This window comes from Suricata suricatta, chromosome X (assembly GCF_006229205.1).
Source record: "Suricata suricatta isolate VVHF042 chromosome X, meerkat_22Aug2017_6uvM2_HiC, whole genome shotgun sequence".
Taxonomy (NCBI): domain Eukaryota; kingdom Metazoa; phylum Chordata; class Mammalia; order Carnivora; family Herpestidae; genus Suricata; species Suricata suricatta.
In genome coordinates, this window is record NC_043717.1 from 13,390,973 (window position 1) to 13,407,706 (window position 16,734).

General features: G+C 37.5%; 1 pseudogene; it reads left to right on the forward strand.

Moving 5' to 3' along the window:
• The window catches only part of LOC115283335, a 62,386-nt pseudogene extending 47,217 nt beyond the window's left edge, over positions 1–15,169 (forward strand).
• The last annotated feature ends 1,565 nt before the right edge of the window (positions 15,170–16,734 follow it).

The window sequence follows — 16,734 nt, forward strand, 5'->3', positions numbered from 1 at the left end:
CTCCAGAATACACAGGCACTCATGTTCATGTTGCTCAAGTTTCTGCTCCTTGGACTTCTCAGAGGCAGCAACTTTTCTTTCTGGGCATGTGGGTGGGGCATCAGCTGGCACGTGGAGCAGTGCACAGCATAACAGCCCTGCATCCCACCACCCACCATGAGCGATGGAAGCTGCAGGGACTGCCGTGTGGAGGGTGCCAAGGACCTGGAGAAACAGCTTCGCCTGCATCTGTGCATGCTCAGCAAGCTCCAGAAGACTGAGCAGGACTCTAAAGTTTATTAATTTTTTAAAAACTAAATTGCTACATTCTTCAACCATCAATATGTTCAAGTTTTAGTTAGATATAAAATTAAAAAAAAAAGAAACTGAGGTACAGACTGTTATAGGTAATACAAGAGAGCCAGAACTTGAACCCTGGCAGTCTTTCTCTGGCACATGTACACCTGCCCACTACACCAACTTATCTCTCAACTGTTTCTTACTATCATTACTATTATTTTACAAATGTAAAAATTGAGGCTCAAGGGATCAGCCACTTCCCAGAGGCCTAGATTTGGTGAAAGATGGTCTAAGATTCTGGGTTTTCCTGAACCCTTGAATTCCACTTCTTCCTTCACTATCTCACATTGCCTACATATCCCCATGAATTCCCATCCGCACACAACATCTGGGAAGGTCCATGTGTATTGTCCTAGAAAGAAGGAAACTTTTGTTCCAAGCACAACATTTCAATACTCAAATCCTTTTGGAAGGAAAATGATCTCCTCTTCACTTTCAACCCTGCTTTATCATGAAACTGAGAAGAGGATATTTGTTAGTGCAAGCCATCAGTGAATAAATGGTAGGGCCAATCTGCTTCAGGATGCCAGCATGTTTAGCATGCCTGGCTTGGGCACCAATTCACATGGATGCATGAGACACATAGCATGAGTAGAACATAGACCAGAATAAAATTTAAGAAGGTACATACCTGGGAAATGGCTGGTAGATGCAGATTAAAAATAAAAAAAGATACCCACTGAGAGGTACTAGAAAAGAGCAGAAGACTGTTTTTTTCTTTAAAGCTTGTCCAGCTGAAAGAGATCTGCTTTGGTATAATTCCCTGACCCACTTTTTCCCCCTAATAAAAGATAAATAGCCAAGATACCCAGATATGAGGGATAGTCTATCTACTGAAAGCTCTTATTTGATTAGACACTGTTTTCATTTTATAACAATTCATATTTCCAAGGGCATCTCCTTCTTTGCTTCATTGTATAGCTCAACTTCTATTTCCTTCCACAAAACTCAAAGCTCTATATTTTCAAGTTAATACTGCAGTGCACCAGAATGCATGATTATGTGCAGTCTAATTTCCTTTAGGTCATGCTCACATTCAGTTATTTTATACATATTGAGAATAGAGCTATCTTTGCTTTGAATTTTTAAGCTGTGAGTTCTGTCTGCTCTAAGATAAATTAGACATAATTCCCAAGGCTTAGTGTGCTCTGGTGAACTACCCTAAGGCCCCAGAGTTTCAAACAAATGTCTTCCTTTTTCTCCTTTCAGGAAACTAAGCTGGGTTTCAAAGTATGTCCCTTGCTATTGTGATTTCTTATTATTTTCTTTCATCCTTAGAAGAAATCTTGCAGTTCAGTATGATCCAATGCCTCGGTCACAACTGACTGAGTGGTATTTGCTTAAATAATAGCCCTTTCTGTATGGCTGATGTTAGCTTTAGGATAAAACTAAAGAGTGATCAGTGTTCAGAAATCACTGGTGTGTTGCTAGTGTGTAAACATAATGCAATTCTATCAGATTCTCTGATTCATAACAAACCTGAGAAGAAGTAGTTACAGGAGGCAATATTTTTGGTTTGCTTACTAGGAGAGTTAGTAGCAAGAGGAGTTTAGGACTGCTGAGGATGCAGGGCCTCACAGAAATGACAAAGGAGCTATGTGTGTGTGTGTGTGTGTGTGTGTGTGTGTGTGTGCGCGCGCACATGTATGTCCATAATTAGATGTCATACACAACAATCATAATGGACATCCCATTTACAACACCCAGCCCAGGGAAGACTGTCAAAGAGAATAGAATGTACTACCTATTATCAGACATATGGCACATTTTATTGTCTGGGAGGTTAAAACCATCTTCAGGAGCCTGGGAAAAAATTAGGCTTGAACACAAAATGGTACTTTCCTTTCCTTTCATCCTAACATACTTCCATCAAGGCATTATAATTTTGAAGTGTCAAATGTTCATTTACAATCTCTACTTTTGCCCCATATGAAAAAAATACATTATCCCATTAAATATACTTGGTATATACTGGAACCAACTATAAGGAATCCTATCAAAGAAAGAACTCCTTTATTTCACTCCTAAAATTAACACTCAAAGGTAAGTAAGCCCAACAATGATTCCCTTCGTATATATATTGATTTATAGTTTTCAAGACATTTTCACACAGATAATCTCCTTTGATCTTTACAATAACTCTTTGGAGAACAAAGAATAGATTGTTTTTAATCATTTTTTTTCAAGTTTATATTTAAATTCTAGTTAGTTCACATATAGTGTATGTAATACTGGTTTTAGGAGAATTTAGTGATTCATCACTTGCATGTAACACCCTGTGTTCATCATGACAAGTGCCCTCCTTAATACCCACCACCTATTTAGTCCATCCCCCACCCACCTCCCTCCATTAACCCTCAGTTTGTTCTCTATTGTTAAAAGTCTCTTATGGTTTTCTTCCTTCTCTTCCCCCACCCCCATATGTTTACCTGTTGTTTCTTAAATTCTACACATGAGTGAAATCATACAGTATTTGTCTTTCTCTAAGTGACCTATTTCATTTAGCATAGTACAATATAGCTCCATGTCATGGCAAATGCAAGATTTCATTTTTTTTGATGGCGAATATTCCATTGTATGTATGTGTGTGTGTGTGTGTGTATATATATATACATACACACACATCTTCTTTAAAATGACTATATTTAAATTTTACGTCATCTTCATATATATATATATATATACATATATATATATATATATATGTATACCACATCTTCTTTACCTACTCATTAGTTGATGGAGAGATTTGGGCCTTTTCCATAATTTAACTATTGTTGATAATGCTGCTATAAATATCAGGGTGCATGTACCCCTTCAAATATACATTTTTGTAACCTTTGGGTAAATATTTAGTAGTGTAATTGCTAGATCATAAGGTAGTTCCATTTTTAACTTTTTGATAAACCTCCATACTGTTTTCCAGAGTGGCTGCACTAGTTTTCATTTCCTCCATTCAGTGTCGGTTAGCCATCTGAATGTCTTTTTTGGAAAAATGTCTATTTATGTCTTCTGCTCATTTCTTAACTGGATTATTTGTGTTTGGGGTGTTGAATTTGATAAGTTCTTTATAGATTTTGGATATTAATCCTTTATCCAATATGTCACTTGCAAGTAGTTTCTCCCATTTCATAGGCTGCCTTTTACTTTGGTTGAGTGTTTCCTTCTCTGTGCAGAAGTTTTTATCTTAATGAAATCCCAATAGTTCATCTTTGCTTTTGTTTCTCTTGCCTCCAGTGATATGTCTAGTAAGACGTGGAAGAGCAGATATTATTTGCATCAATTTACCACTGAGGAAGCACAAACCCAGAGAGTATGGTGGAGATTGGCCAGTTACCAAACTGTATCCCTTTTTGGCATACATCAAGACTACATTTCCCAAGATCCTTTGCACTTAGTTGTAAACATGTGATGGGTTCTTCCAATAGAAAGTAGATAGAAGGGATTTGTACCACTTCAAGGCCTAACCCATAAAACCCTCTAAAATATAAGCCCCTCGTTTTTTTTTTTTTATAACACCAGCAGTTTAGCAAATATTTATTGAGCATTAGCAAGTTCAGGCATCAGAAGGAGTACAAGATGTCAGGGAGTACATGGAGAGAAAAGGGCATTCCCAGGTGATGGTAGAAGAAAAAAGCTGGGAGAGAAATGGGTGCAAGAGAACAGACTATTCAAAACAGGCCACAGCAAGAGCCCATTGAAGAACCAAAGGGCTAGAACACTGAATGGTCTTGACTATCTCCTAAGGAATTAGGCAGTTGTCCCAGTAAAAATGCTGGGTTGGCACAGTCAGGGAGAGAGCATGCCCCTCATTCTTTTTCCTCATTGACTAAGTGAATGAAGATTACTCCAAAAACTTAGAGAATAGCAAGGCTAATAATAGGGAAGAAGTTTGAGTCACCACTTGGAAGAAAGTTGTCCAGAAAAGCCAGCCAACCAAGAATATGTTTTAGATTGTTACATGGGTAAGAAATAAGCTTACACTGTTTTTTAGTAGCTGCAATTTGGGAGTTGTTTGTGGCAGCAGTTACCTTACATTAATACAGAGAAGCTAAATGATTTTCCCAACGTTATACAATTAACTTAAAAAATAAAGCGAAGGGGTACCTGGGTGGCTCAGTTGGTTAGGTGGCCAACTCTTGATTTCATCTGAGGTCATGGTCTCACAGGGTTCATGAGTTCAGGCCCTACATCGGGCTCTGTGTTCATTGTACGGAGCCTGCTTCAGATCCTCTGTTCTCCCTCTTTCTGCCCCTCCTTCTCTCAAAGATAAATATACATCAAAATTTTTTAAAAAACAGGACTAGAACTTTTTTCTACTCGTGCCTAGTTTAATATTCATTCATTTACCAGCACCAATCATATGTAAGGCATCTTGCTGTCCCCTGTTGCTAATCCAGTAGTTAAAGAATCAAAAAGTATGACAAATAAGTCACATGTAGGCTCTTTATGCCTCTCAACTCTCTGATGGTATCTTCTGTTTCCTCCATGTGTTCTTCTAGTAGTTACCTTCTCACATACCTCAGTAACAACCAAATAAAATGACAGATACCAGGTTTTACTAATCTAAGAGGACCCATATCTGAAAATGATCTCTCTTGAGTTCTCTTTCTTCCTGATAGTACAACCAAAAGTTAATAAAACATATATTCTCTCCTACTGAGATAATCTCAAATAGACTTCCCTTAGAAGGAAACTGATAAATGAAGCTGCCAGGACATGCAGATAAAAGGCAATGACTGAAGTCCCATTAGGCATCAGTCACAGACAGACTATTTAAGGAGTTAGAGACCAAAAGGCAAGTGCCAAGCAGAGGTAGTGAATCCTTTAGGTGACAGACATCAGTGAGATGAAGATTCCATCAGGATGGAGAGAGGTGCAGGCAGTTTTTCAGGACCTTGGAGAGCTCCCGGTGAGCACCATTGCTCTGAGAATGCTAATTTTGAGACCCAATCTCGTACTTTGTGCCCTTTGTTCTGAACTCTCTAGCTTATAATAGGGGTCTTGTCCTTTCTGTGAAAGTCTTCTTCACTATAGAATAGAAGATTCATTCTGATTCTTTCTGAGTTCAAGGCTTGTGTCCAGTAGGGAAGTTGGAGCTGCCTCATCTAGCCTTTCTGAAAACCATATGAGATGCTCACACTATGGAAAAATCAAGAAAAGTACATTCTCAAGGGACCTCATCCTCTTTGTTTATGTTTTGCAAACTCTTCTGGGTTAGAGACTGGTGCTTAAGTGGCCCTGGGCTCCAAATATTTCACCCAACTAAAACCATATTACTATATGAACTATACATCCCTATAATCTGAACAGGATCATCAAAAATATGGACTCTTTTCTTCCTGAAGGTGTGTTCTCAAGCACCTTCATAAACTTTATATGAAAAAGGATTCTATAGAAAAAGTAATAGACATGGATTAAAATACTAAGTACTTAAGGTACTTTCATGTATATTTTCTCTCACTTTATAAAATACAGTGTGATGAACATCTTCAGGCATGTAAGTTCTTTTCCTCTCGAGATTATTTTTTCCTTTGGAGATATGTTCCCCAAAGTAGAATTCCTAAGTTAAAAGATTTTAACAATGCTATCACTTAACAGGTATGGCCAAATCCAAATGTACAATTGTGTAATTTTTCCAGCAGTGTATAAAAATATCAGTTTCACTAGTATCTGATTAGTAATTTTATTTGTATTCTTCAATGTCTGTACCTAGAACTACTTTATTAGAGTACCTAGAACTTTATGTGTCTGGCCCATAGTAGATGCTCATGTTTAAGACTGAAGTGAAAGGTTAACACTTTCCCACATATCTGTTTACTTAGCATAGTTCCTCATTTGGAATTGCCTTTCTTATTATTGTAATATTAATGTTTTCTTTTTAATTTAAGATATTAAGCCTCTGTTTTCCACATTTGTTAAACAGTATTTCCTCTGTGCTTTTCAACTTTCTTATATACAAAGTTTTAAGATTTTTATGTAGTCATATTTGTCAATCATAATTGTGAGGTTTATTAAAGCTTATAAACTTTATAGACAACTGCAGAAACCTCATAAAATTCAATGTTTTTTATGAATTAATTTATATATATTTTATTCATATGGCATTGTGGTGTGAGGTGTAGGTCTAAACTGATTTTTCCCTAAAGTAGGAACAGATACTTCTTTTTCCGCAGTGTCCTTTGACTTTTACCAGTGGCTCTTCATAAGTTGTGTGAGTTGAAACAAAAGAAAAGGAGCTTCAAATCTCATAAGAGAATGTAATATGGGATAAAAGAGAGTTATCTGATACTTTGCTATGTGGGTTCACGACCCTGCTTCTAAAAGGTTTACAATCTTGTTGTCAAAGTCTGATGACTTTTAATTCATTTATGTGTTTGAATATAACAATCTAGTGGCCTTAAAGTGTTTCAAAGTAGGTGTTGAAATTTCACTTTCACCACAATTCAATGTGCAGTGTAAATATAGTGTCTTTCTTTTCTAAAAAGTTTTTTAATGTTTATCTTTGAGAGAGAGAGAGAGAGACAGCATGAGCAGGGGAGGAGCAATGACAGGGAGACAGATTCCAAAACAGGCTCCAGGCCCTGAGCTGTCAGCACAGAGCCTGATGCGAGGCTCAAACCCATGAACTGTGAGATCATGATGTGAGCTAAAGTCGGACACTTAACTGACTGAGCCACCCAGGCACCTTAGTTTCTTTATTTCTTAAAAACCTGATATATTATTCTTCACAAATCGTTATGGCACTTATTTCTGATCCTAGGGACTTCTCAAGGCTAGAGCCTGGGTGATGGAAATGGAACTGGTTTGGAGAAAAGGTGTCCTTGTATTCTCTGGTGCTCTGTTTCCTGCCAGCCTGGAGGTCAGCACCTGCAGTTGGTAAACTTGTGGTCTGTTTCCATTTTTGGTTTTTTGACTCAGTCACTATTCTAGGAGAGTATTGGCCCTTTCTCCCTAGCTGCTTCAGTCTCATCTCTAGAATGAGATTGAGTCCTTGTCACAACATCTCTCTCACCCCCTAAAAACAGAGAAACACCCTTTTTATCACTGTGCTCTGCGGTGGCCAGCCTCATGGCAGGCTTTTGGGCTCCAATATAGGGTCCATACCACATGGGAACTAAGGTTGACTCAGCAAGTTCTCACTGCTGAGGATACTATTGGTACTCCACAGTGATCTCCTTTATCAAACAATCATTCCAGATGTTGTGTGTTGGTTGGTAACAGCGTACAAATATCCCTTTCTTTAAAGAACATGACTCAACTCAGTGGGGGCCACTTTTGTCCAGGAAGCTGTGCTCACCCCCACCTTTGGGGTACAGTCCACAGCCAATGACTAAATGCTACAGAGGGGTATGGAATCCTGGCCCCCTTGCCTCAAGGGGAAACAACTCTATGATACAACTCATGCTATAGAACTCACTATGGTAGCAGGCTGTAGCTAAGAACATATCCTTGCTTAGCACCTTCCTCTGCCCTGTCCCATTTCCCTCATTCTCTTTCTCCCGAGAGCATGTCTTCAGTAAACAGCATGCACCAGCATCTTTGTCTCAAGCTCTAGTAAACATGACCTAAGACATTCACTATGTCTGATAATGCCTCTCTTTACTAGGGTGAGTCATCTCATGTTGACAAAATGGGTCTCTGTCCAGAGGACTGTTTTGAGACTTTCAGACCATGAATGAGACAAAAGTTCCCTGGCCTCACTTTTCTCCAAATTTGTTGGTCAGCACCACCCCATCCCTTTCCCCAGGCCATGCCTATATATGAGTTCCTTTGTTTTGTTTTTAATTTTTTTTATGTTTTATATTTATTTTTGAAAGGCAGAGAGAGAGAGAGCACATGCAGAGGAGGGTTAGAGAAAGAGGGAGATGCAGAATCTGAAGACAGGCTCCAGGCTCTGAGCTAGCTGTCAGCACAGAGCCTGATGTAGGGCTCAAACCCACGAACGTGAGATCATGACCTGAACTGAAGCCAGATGCTTAGCCGACTGGGTCACCCAGGTGTCCCTAAGAGTTCTTAATACATCAAAATACTAGTTTCCTCAGTTTTGTGAATTGAAAATACCTTCCCTCACTCTATGGGGTTTTCCCCCCACTCATTTTTGATAGACAGAAGTGCCCTTTCCTTATAATTAAGGTATCTTTTTGTATATTGTTTGTGTAATTCTTCTCTACCCACAAGCTCATAAAGATATTTTCCCATATTATCTTTTAGGAGCTTTTTATTTTTCATGTTTAGGATTTTAATACACCTGGAATATACTTGGGGATACAGTGTGTGATAGGGGTTTAAATATAGCCACAAATCTCAGTACTATTTATTCCTAAGAGGACACTTCTCCTCTTGTTCTACAGTGCAACATATGTCAAATACTGACGTTATGCATGGATTGGTTTTTGAGTTCTTCATTCTATTCCACTGGCCTATTTTTCTATCCTTGAAAAAATAATATACTGTCTTGATTACTACAGCTTTAAAATAGTCTTCTTAGCCAGTGGATAAAGTCTTCCCTTTTATTCTTCTACTACAAAAGGCTAATGGCTATCCTTAGCCTTTTGTATTTCCATGTGAATTTGAAAATCAGTTTGTCAAGTTCCACCAAAACACATTTATTGGAACTGCATTGAATTTAAAATTAAATTGGGGGAGAATTGGCATCTGCTTTGCTCCTATTTACTATGGTATATCTTCCCTTTTTTATATTTTTCTAACGTCTCAGAATAAGGTTTTTATCATTTTCTTCTGTAGATGGCTTACACATCTTTTATTGGATTTATTCCTCAATATTTTATATTAATTTCATTTTCTGTTTGTTGAAGGTATAGAGAAATATATTGGACTTTTGGATATTGAGCTTTCATATCCTGATAATGGGATAAGTTCTTTTATGGTTTCCAATAGTTTATCTGCCAAACCATTTGGATTTTCCATGAATATAATTATATCATATGCAAATAATGGCGATTTTCTGTTTTTTTCTCTTGAATTCTTATGCCTTTTTCTCATTTTGTGCACTGGCCAGAATACTGAAAGATACTGAATAGCAATGATTATCAGGGGCATCCTAGTCTTGCTCCTGACCTCCAAGGAGAGTTTTCAACTTTTATCATTTAGTATGTTTACAGTAGGTTTCTTGGAGATTAAGAATATTCTCTTCTGAGGACTTCTAGGCAAGATGGCAGAGTAGGAGGATCCTAGGCTCATCTCATCCTCTGGATACACCTAGATAATACCAACTGTGTAAATAACTCAAAAAACAAAAACTGGCAGAATAGACTGCACAGCTGAATGTAGAGGCCAAATCTAAGAGGGTAGGAAAGGCAGAGACATGGTCAGGTACCAAGATGACCTGTAGGACTATCCACAGGAAGGAGGGGCACTGCGGGCATGGAGGGGATAGGAGCAGACCCCAACCTAGAACTCCAGGCATGGGGGACAAGCACTGGAAAACAAATTCCCATAACATTTGGCTTTGAAAACTAGAGGGGCTTAATTTCATGAGTTTTTACAATCAGTGGGACTTAACAAGTGGAATTTTTATGCATATTTATTTTTGAGAGACAGAGTGCACACGTGAGTCTGGGATGGGCAGTGAGAGAGGGAGACAGACTACCAAGCAGGCTCTGTGGTGTTACTATCAGCACAGAGCCCAATGCAGGGCTCAAGCCCATGAACAATGAGATCATAACCTGAGCTGAAAGCAAGAATCAGACACTTAACCAACTGAGCCATCCAGAAGCCCCAACAAGTGGAACTTTAAAAATCAGTGGGTTTGACTCTTGGAGAGCCAAAGAGTGATAGGAAACTGACTCTCTTCCCTTAAAGAGACAGCACAACAAACACCCCCACAGAGATACAGCAAAGTAGCAGCAGTTTGAAAAATGCCTGGGATACACGGGAGGTTTGTTTACTAATCTCAGTGTTTGCTGGAGGGGCAAGGATCTTTGGGAAATTTCTCCAAGAACAAAAGAGCTGGTGGGCACTATTTCCTTCCCCTGTCCCCCAGCCAAGATACATGGACACCTATAGGAACCAGCAGAGTGTGAACATTCTCCACCTAGCTTGCTAATAATGTAACCACCCCTATGCTCTTCTGCAGACTTCCCCTCCAACCAAGCCATGGTAGCAGTTTTCCAAAGCTGTAATACACTGATAGTATGTGATTTTTAACATCCCACTTAAATAAATGCATATATCATAGAAACAGAAAATCAACAAGGAAACAGTGGTTTTGAATGACACATTGGACAAGATGTATCTAACATATATTTGAAACACTCTACTTTAAAACAGTAGAATACACATTCTTTTACAGTGCATATGAAATAATCTCCAGAATAGATGACATATTAGGCCACAAAACAAGTCTTGACAAATTCAAAAATAGTGAAGTCATATCATGCATCTTTTCCAAACACAACACTGTGAAACTAGAAGTCAACCATAAGAAAAAATCTGTTATAGAATACACATACATGGGGGCTCCTGGATGACTCAATCAGTTAAGCTTCCAATTCTTGATTTTGGCTCAGTCATTATCTCATGGTTCATGGGCTTGAGCCCTGCATAGGGTTCTGCACTGATAACACAGCATGGAGCCTAGTTGCAGTTCTCTCTTTCCCTCTCTCTCTGCCCCCCCCCACTCAAGTGTACTCACTCACTCTTGCTTTCAAAAAACAATTTTTTTAAAAAAAGAATACACATACGTGAAGGTTAAATAACATGCTACTAAACACTGATTGGGTCAACCAAGAAGTCAAGGTTAAATTACATAATACATGGAGACAAGTGAAAATGAAAACATAACAGTCCAAAATCTTTGGAATGCAGAAATGGCTGTTCTAAGAGGGAAGTTCATAGCAATACAAGCCTACCTCAAGAAGCAAGAAAATTCTGAAATAAACAATCTAATCTAACACCTAAAGGAGCTAGAAAAAGAATAAGAAACAAAACCTAAAAACAGTAGAAGGAAAGAAATAATAAAGATTACAGCAGAAATAAATGTAAGATAAACTAAAAGACAAAACAAAAAAACAGAACAGATGAATGAAACCTGGAGCTGTTTTAATATTTATTTATTTTTGAGAGAAAGAAAAAGACATGAGAGAGGGAGGGATAGGGAGAGAGGGAGACACAGAATCTGAAGCAGTCTCTAGGCTCTGAGCTGTCAGCACAGAGCCTGATGTGGGGCTCAAACCCACAAACCGTGAGCTCATGACCTGAGCCAGTCAGATGCTTTATGAACTGAGCTACCCAGGTGCCCTAGGAGCTCTTTGAAAAGATAAACAAAAGTTATAAACCTACAGCCAGACTCTTCAAAGAGAGACAGAGAGCATTCAAACAAAATCAGAGGTGAAAAAGGGAAATAACACCACCATAGAAATACAAAAGATTATAAGAGAATGTTATGAAAAATTATATGCCAACAATCTGGACAACATAGAAGAAATCCATAAATTCCTAGAAACATATAACCTCCCAAAAGTGAATCATGAAGAAAAATAAAATGGAACAGACTGATTGCCAGCAATGAAACTGAATCAGTAATAAAAAAATCCCAACAAAACAGGACCACATGGCGTCATGGGCAAATTCTACCAAAGATTCAAAGAACAATTAATATCTATCTTCTCAAACTATCCCCAAAAAATAGAAGAGGAATGAAAACCCAAGTTCATTCTATGAAGCCAGCATTACCCTGATACCAAATTTTAAAAAATGGAATAAAAACACTACAAAAAAAGAGAACTATCAGCCAGTATCTCTGATGGAAATAGATGCCAAAATCTTCAACAAAATATTAGCAAACTAAATCTAATAATACATTAAAAGAATCATTCACCATGATCAAGTGGGATTTATTCCTGGGATGCAAGGTTGGTTTAATATTTGCAAATCAATCAACATGATACATCATATCAATAAGAGACAGGATCAAAACCATATGATCATTTCAACAGATGCAGGAAAAGCATCTGACAAAGTACAAAATCTATTTATGATAAAAACTCTCAACAAAGTAGGTTTAGATGGAATGTATCTTAACACAATAAAACCCATATATGAAAAAACCCATAGCTAACACCATATTCAATGGGGAAAGACTGAGAGCTAGTCCTCTAAGGTCAGGAAGAAGACAAGGATATCCACTCTCCCTATTTTTATTCAACACAGTACTCTTGCCACAGCAATCAAACAAAAAGAAATAAAATGCATCCAAACTGGTAAGGAAGAAGTAAAACCTTCACTATTTGCAGATAACATGATACTGTAGATATAAAACCTTAAAGACTCCCCCCTCCCAAAACTACTGTAACTGATAATTCAATAAGGTCACAGAATACAAAATCAACATACAGAAATCCATTGCATTTCTATATACTTATATTGAAGTAGTAGAAAGAGAAATTAAGAAAATAATCCCATTTAGAATTGCACCAAAAATAATAAAATACTTAGGAATAAACCTAACAAAGTAAATAAAAGACCTGTACTCTGAACACTATAAAACACTGATGAAAGAAATTGGAGATGATACAAATGGAAAGACGTTCTATGCTCAAGGACTGGAAGAACAAATATTGTTAAACTGTCCATACTAAAGAAATTTAAAGATTTAATAAAATTCTTATCAAAATACCAATAGAATTTTCCACAGAACTAGAAAAAATAATCCTAAATTTTGTATGGAACTACATAAGACCCTGAATAGCCATTGCAATCTTAAAAAAGAAGAACAAAACTAGAGGTATCACAGTCCCAGCTGTCAAAATATGCTACAAAGGTGTAGCAATCAAAACAGTATAGTACTGGCACAAAAACAGATCAATGGGACAGAATGGAGAGCCCAGAAATAGATCCATAATTATGTGGTCAGTTAATTTTCAATGAAGGAGGCAAGAATATACAACAGGAAAAAGACAGTTTCTTTAACAAAGGGTGCAGGGTAAACCAGACAGCTACATGCAAAACAATGAAACTAGGCCACTTTCTTGCACTATCCACAAAAACAAATTCAAATGGGTTAAAGACCTAAATATAAGACCTGAAATCATAAAAATTCTGAAGGAGAGAACAAGGAGTAATTTCTCTGACAATCATAGCAACATTTTTCTAGATAGGTCTCCTGAGGCAAGGGAAACAAAAGCAAAACTGAACTACTGAAACTACATAAGAATAAAATGCTTCTGCACAGCAAAGGAAACAATCAACAAAACTAAAAGGCAACCTACTGAATGGGAGAAGATTTTGCAAATGGCATATCTGATGTTAGTATTCAAAATATATAAAGAACTTATACAAGTCAACACCTAAAAACCAAATTTAAAAATGGGCAGAAGACATGAACAGACATTTCTCTAAAGAAGACATACTGATGGCCAACAGACACATGAAAAGATGTTTAGCATCACTTCTTATCAGGGAAATGCAAATCAAAACCACAATGAGATATCACCTCACACCTGTCAGAATAGTTAGTATCAAAACGACAAGAAGTAACAAGTGCTGGGGAGGATGTGGTGAAAAAGGAACCCTAGTGAACTAATGCTACAAATGCAAACTGGTGCAGCTGCTGAGGAAGACAGTATGGAGGCTGCTCAAAAAATTAAAAATGGAATTACCTTACGATCCAGTAATTCCACTACTATTTGCCAAAAAAAAAAATACAAAAAGACTAATTTAAAAAGATATACGCTCCCCTGTTTATTACAGCCTTAATGACAATAGCCAAATTATGGAAGCAACCCAAGTGTCCATCAACAGATGAAAGGATAAGAAGACATGGGGGGAGTGTGTGTGTGCGTGTGCAATGGAATATGCATGGTGTGGGTGTGGGTGTGGATATATTATATATGCAATGAATATTACTAAGCCATTAAAATGAAATCTTGCCATTTACAACAGCATGGATGGATCGAGAGTATAATGCTAAGTGAAGTAAGTCAATCAGAGGTAGGCAAATATCATATAAATTCACTTATATGTGAAATTTAAGAAACAAACGAGGAAAAAAAGAGACAAAAATCACTCTGAAATACAGAGAACAACTTGGCAGTATCCAGAGGGAAAATGGGTAGGGGAATGGGTGAAACAGGCAAAGGGGATTAAGAGAACACTTATAATAATGAGCACTAAGTAATGTATAGAATTTTCTAATCACAAGCAGGGAAGAGGGCAGTGACTGTTCCACAGAGGCCCTGGACCACGGAGCAGCTGTGCAATGAGCAGCTACCCAAGAAGGACATTATCGAGTTCCTACAGGACTACAGTTTTGTTTCTTTCAGAACATAAGTTATTAGTAAACATTAAAAATGTGGCCAAAACAGCTAAAAGGGACCATTTGGTTTCAGCGTATAATTATCTTTTTCAAAGTAAAAGTTTCAAGGGTACCGAAAGTATACGTATCTGAGCAGGTGAAAAATGTGAAGCTTAATGAAGATAAACCCAAAGAAACCAAGTCTGAAGAGACTCTGGATGAGAGACCACCAAAATATCTAAATTCTTTTCTTAAAAAAGGAGATAAAGACAACTCTCCCGAAAAGAGAGATGCTGTTCACTGCTAATACACAGGAACACTATAGGACTGTTTTTGGTACTAATATTCAAACAAGCTCAAAGAAGAAGAAAAATGCCAAGCCTTTAAGTTTTAAAGTTGGAACAGGCAAAGTTATCAGAGGACAGGATGAAGCACTCTTGACCATGAGTAGAGGAGAAAAGACTCGACTAGAGATTGAACCAGAATGGCTCATGGAAGAAAGGACAGCCTGGTGCCAAAATTCCACCAAATGCAAAACTCATTTTTGAAGTGGAATCAGTGGATATTCATTGAAATAGCAAGGTTTCAGGTATAAAGACATCAGCAACAATAAAACATGGCCTTGAAGAAACTTATATAACTAATTTGAGCTGGTTATTATCGTAAGGGAAGAGTCAACTGGAAAATTCAAGAAGTCAAATACTATTTACTTATCCCCAACTTTTAAGATATGCAAGCCATCATAATTCCCTAAAGTTTAAATATTTTACTACAGCTGTGTAAAATACTGGTTAAGTGGAACGGATGTTCCTTTTACCTGTTTGTAAACTAAAAGGTTCAATAAAAATGTATCCAGTGTCAAAAAAAAAAAAAAAGATTTGTTAAATCACTATATTGTATACCTGAAACTAATATAACACTGTATGTTAATTATATTGGATCTAAAGGTTAAAAGAAAAAAAGAATATTCTTTTCTCCTATTTTGCTAAGAGTTATCATGAAATAATGTTTCATACTGTCAAATGAACTTTCATCATCTATTCAATAATCACATGATCCCCCTCCATTCTGTTAATGTGATAAATTAAACCATTTGATATTTAAATTTTAATCCAACTTTGGATTCCTGGATGAAGCCCTATTTGGTCATGATGTGACATGCTCTATGAACATTCTTATACAGGTCTTTTGGTGCACTGTCCACACATTTCTTTTAGCTACATATATAAGAATAGAAATACTGGGTCATAAAGTATGGACGTTGGTTTTAAGGAAAGAGTATGGCTTTAGGGGTACTGAGTAAAGGCTTCAGGAAGGCCACTATGGATAAATGTTCAGCAGGCAATTAAAAATGTGGGGCTGGAGTTTGGGTAGAAGCCAGACGTGTGGATTTGGGAGTCTTCAACATAAAGCTTAACTGTGAATGCGCTGGGATGGAATGCTCTGCATGGGGGAGGATCACAGAAGAGAGAAGACTCCAGATCAACACTTGAGAAAACACCTGTAACTAAGAGGCAGGAGGACAAAGAACCAGGAGAGAGAGGCATGACTTCAAATAGGTGGGAAAAAACTAAGAGTATCAACTTTTCAACATTATGGATAAAACAAGGATGAGGACTCCTTAGTTTCGGTGCCTAACGGGCCTTCATACTTTTTTCTCCCTCGCTATAGCTACAGCTATGCTTTTCTGTTTAATTGTCATCTTTATAAAGCTCTTTGGTTACTTTTGGAGTCATGCCAATTTGCAGGACTGTTATCACCCTGGCAGCTGCTAAGAACATTCTCTACCACCCCTCAGAAATACTCAGGACAGAGTACTTAATGAGCACTTACTAATTATAGGCCTATCAGTCAAAATTATGACCTCCAAAATAGCAGGCTTTCAAAAGTCAGCTGAAGATGCATGTATCACAGGACAAAGCAGCCACACAAATGGAGAAAGAGAACAAAAGGTTCTCTTTAAAAACTATTTACTTCATAGAATTGGGTAGCTACCTTTCCTTCATGCTACCTCTTGCAACTTCCTGTCATATTATATAAGGCTCCTTTTCAAAGGCAACTGGGAAAAAATCATGAGAAAAGACAAAGGGGAAGAAGAGGACAGGTCAGTTGAGTTCTGTGGTTACAAATATTAGTGA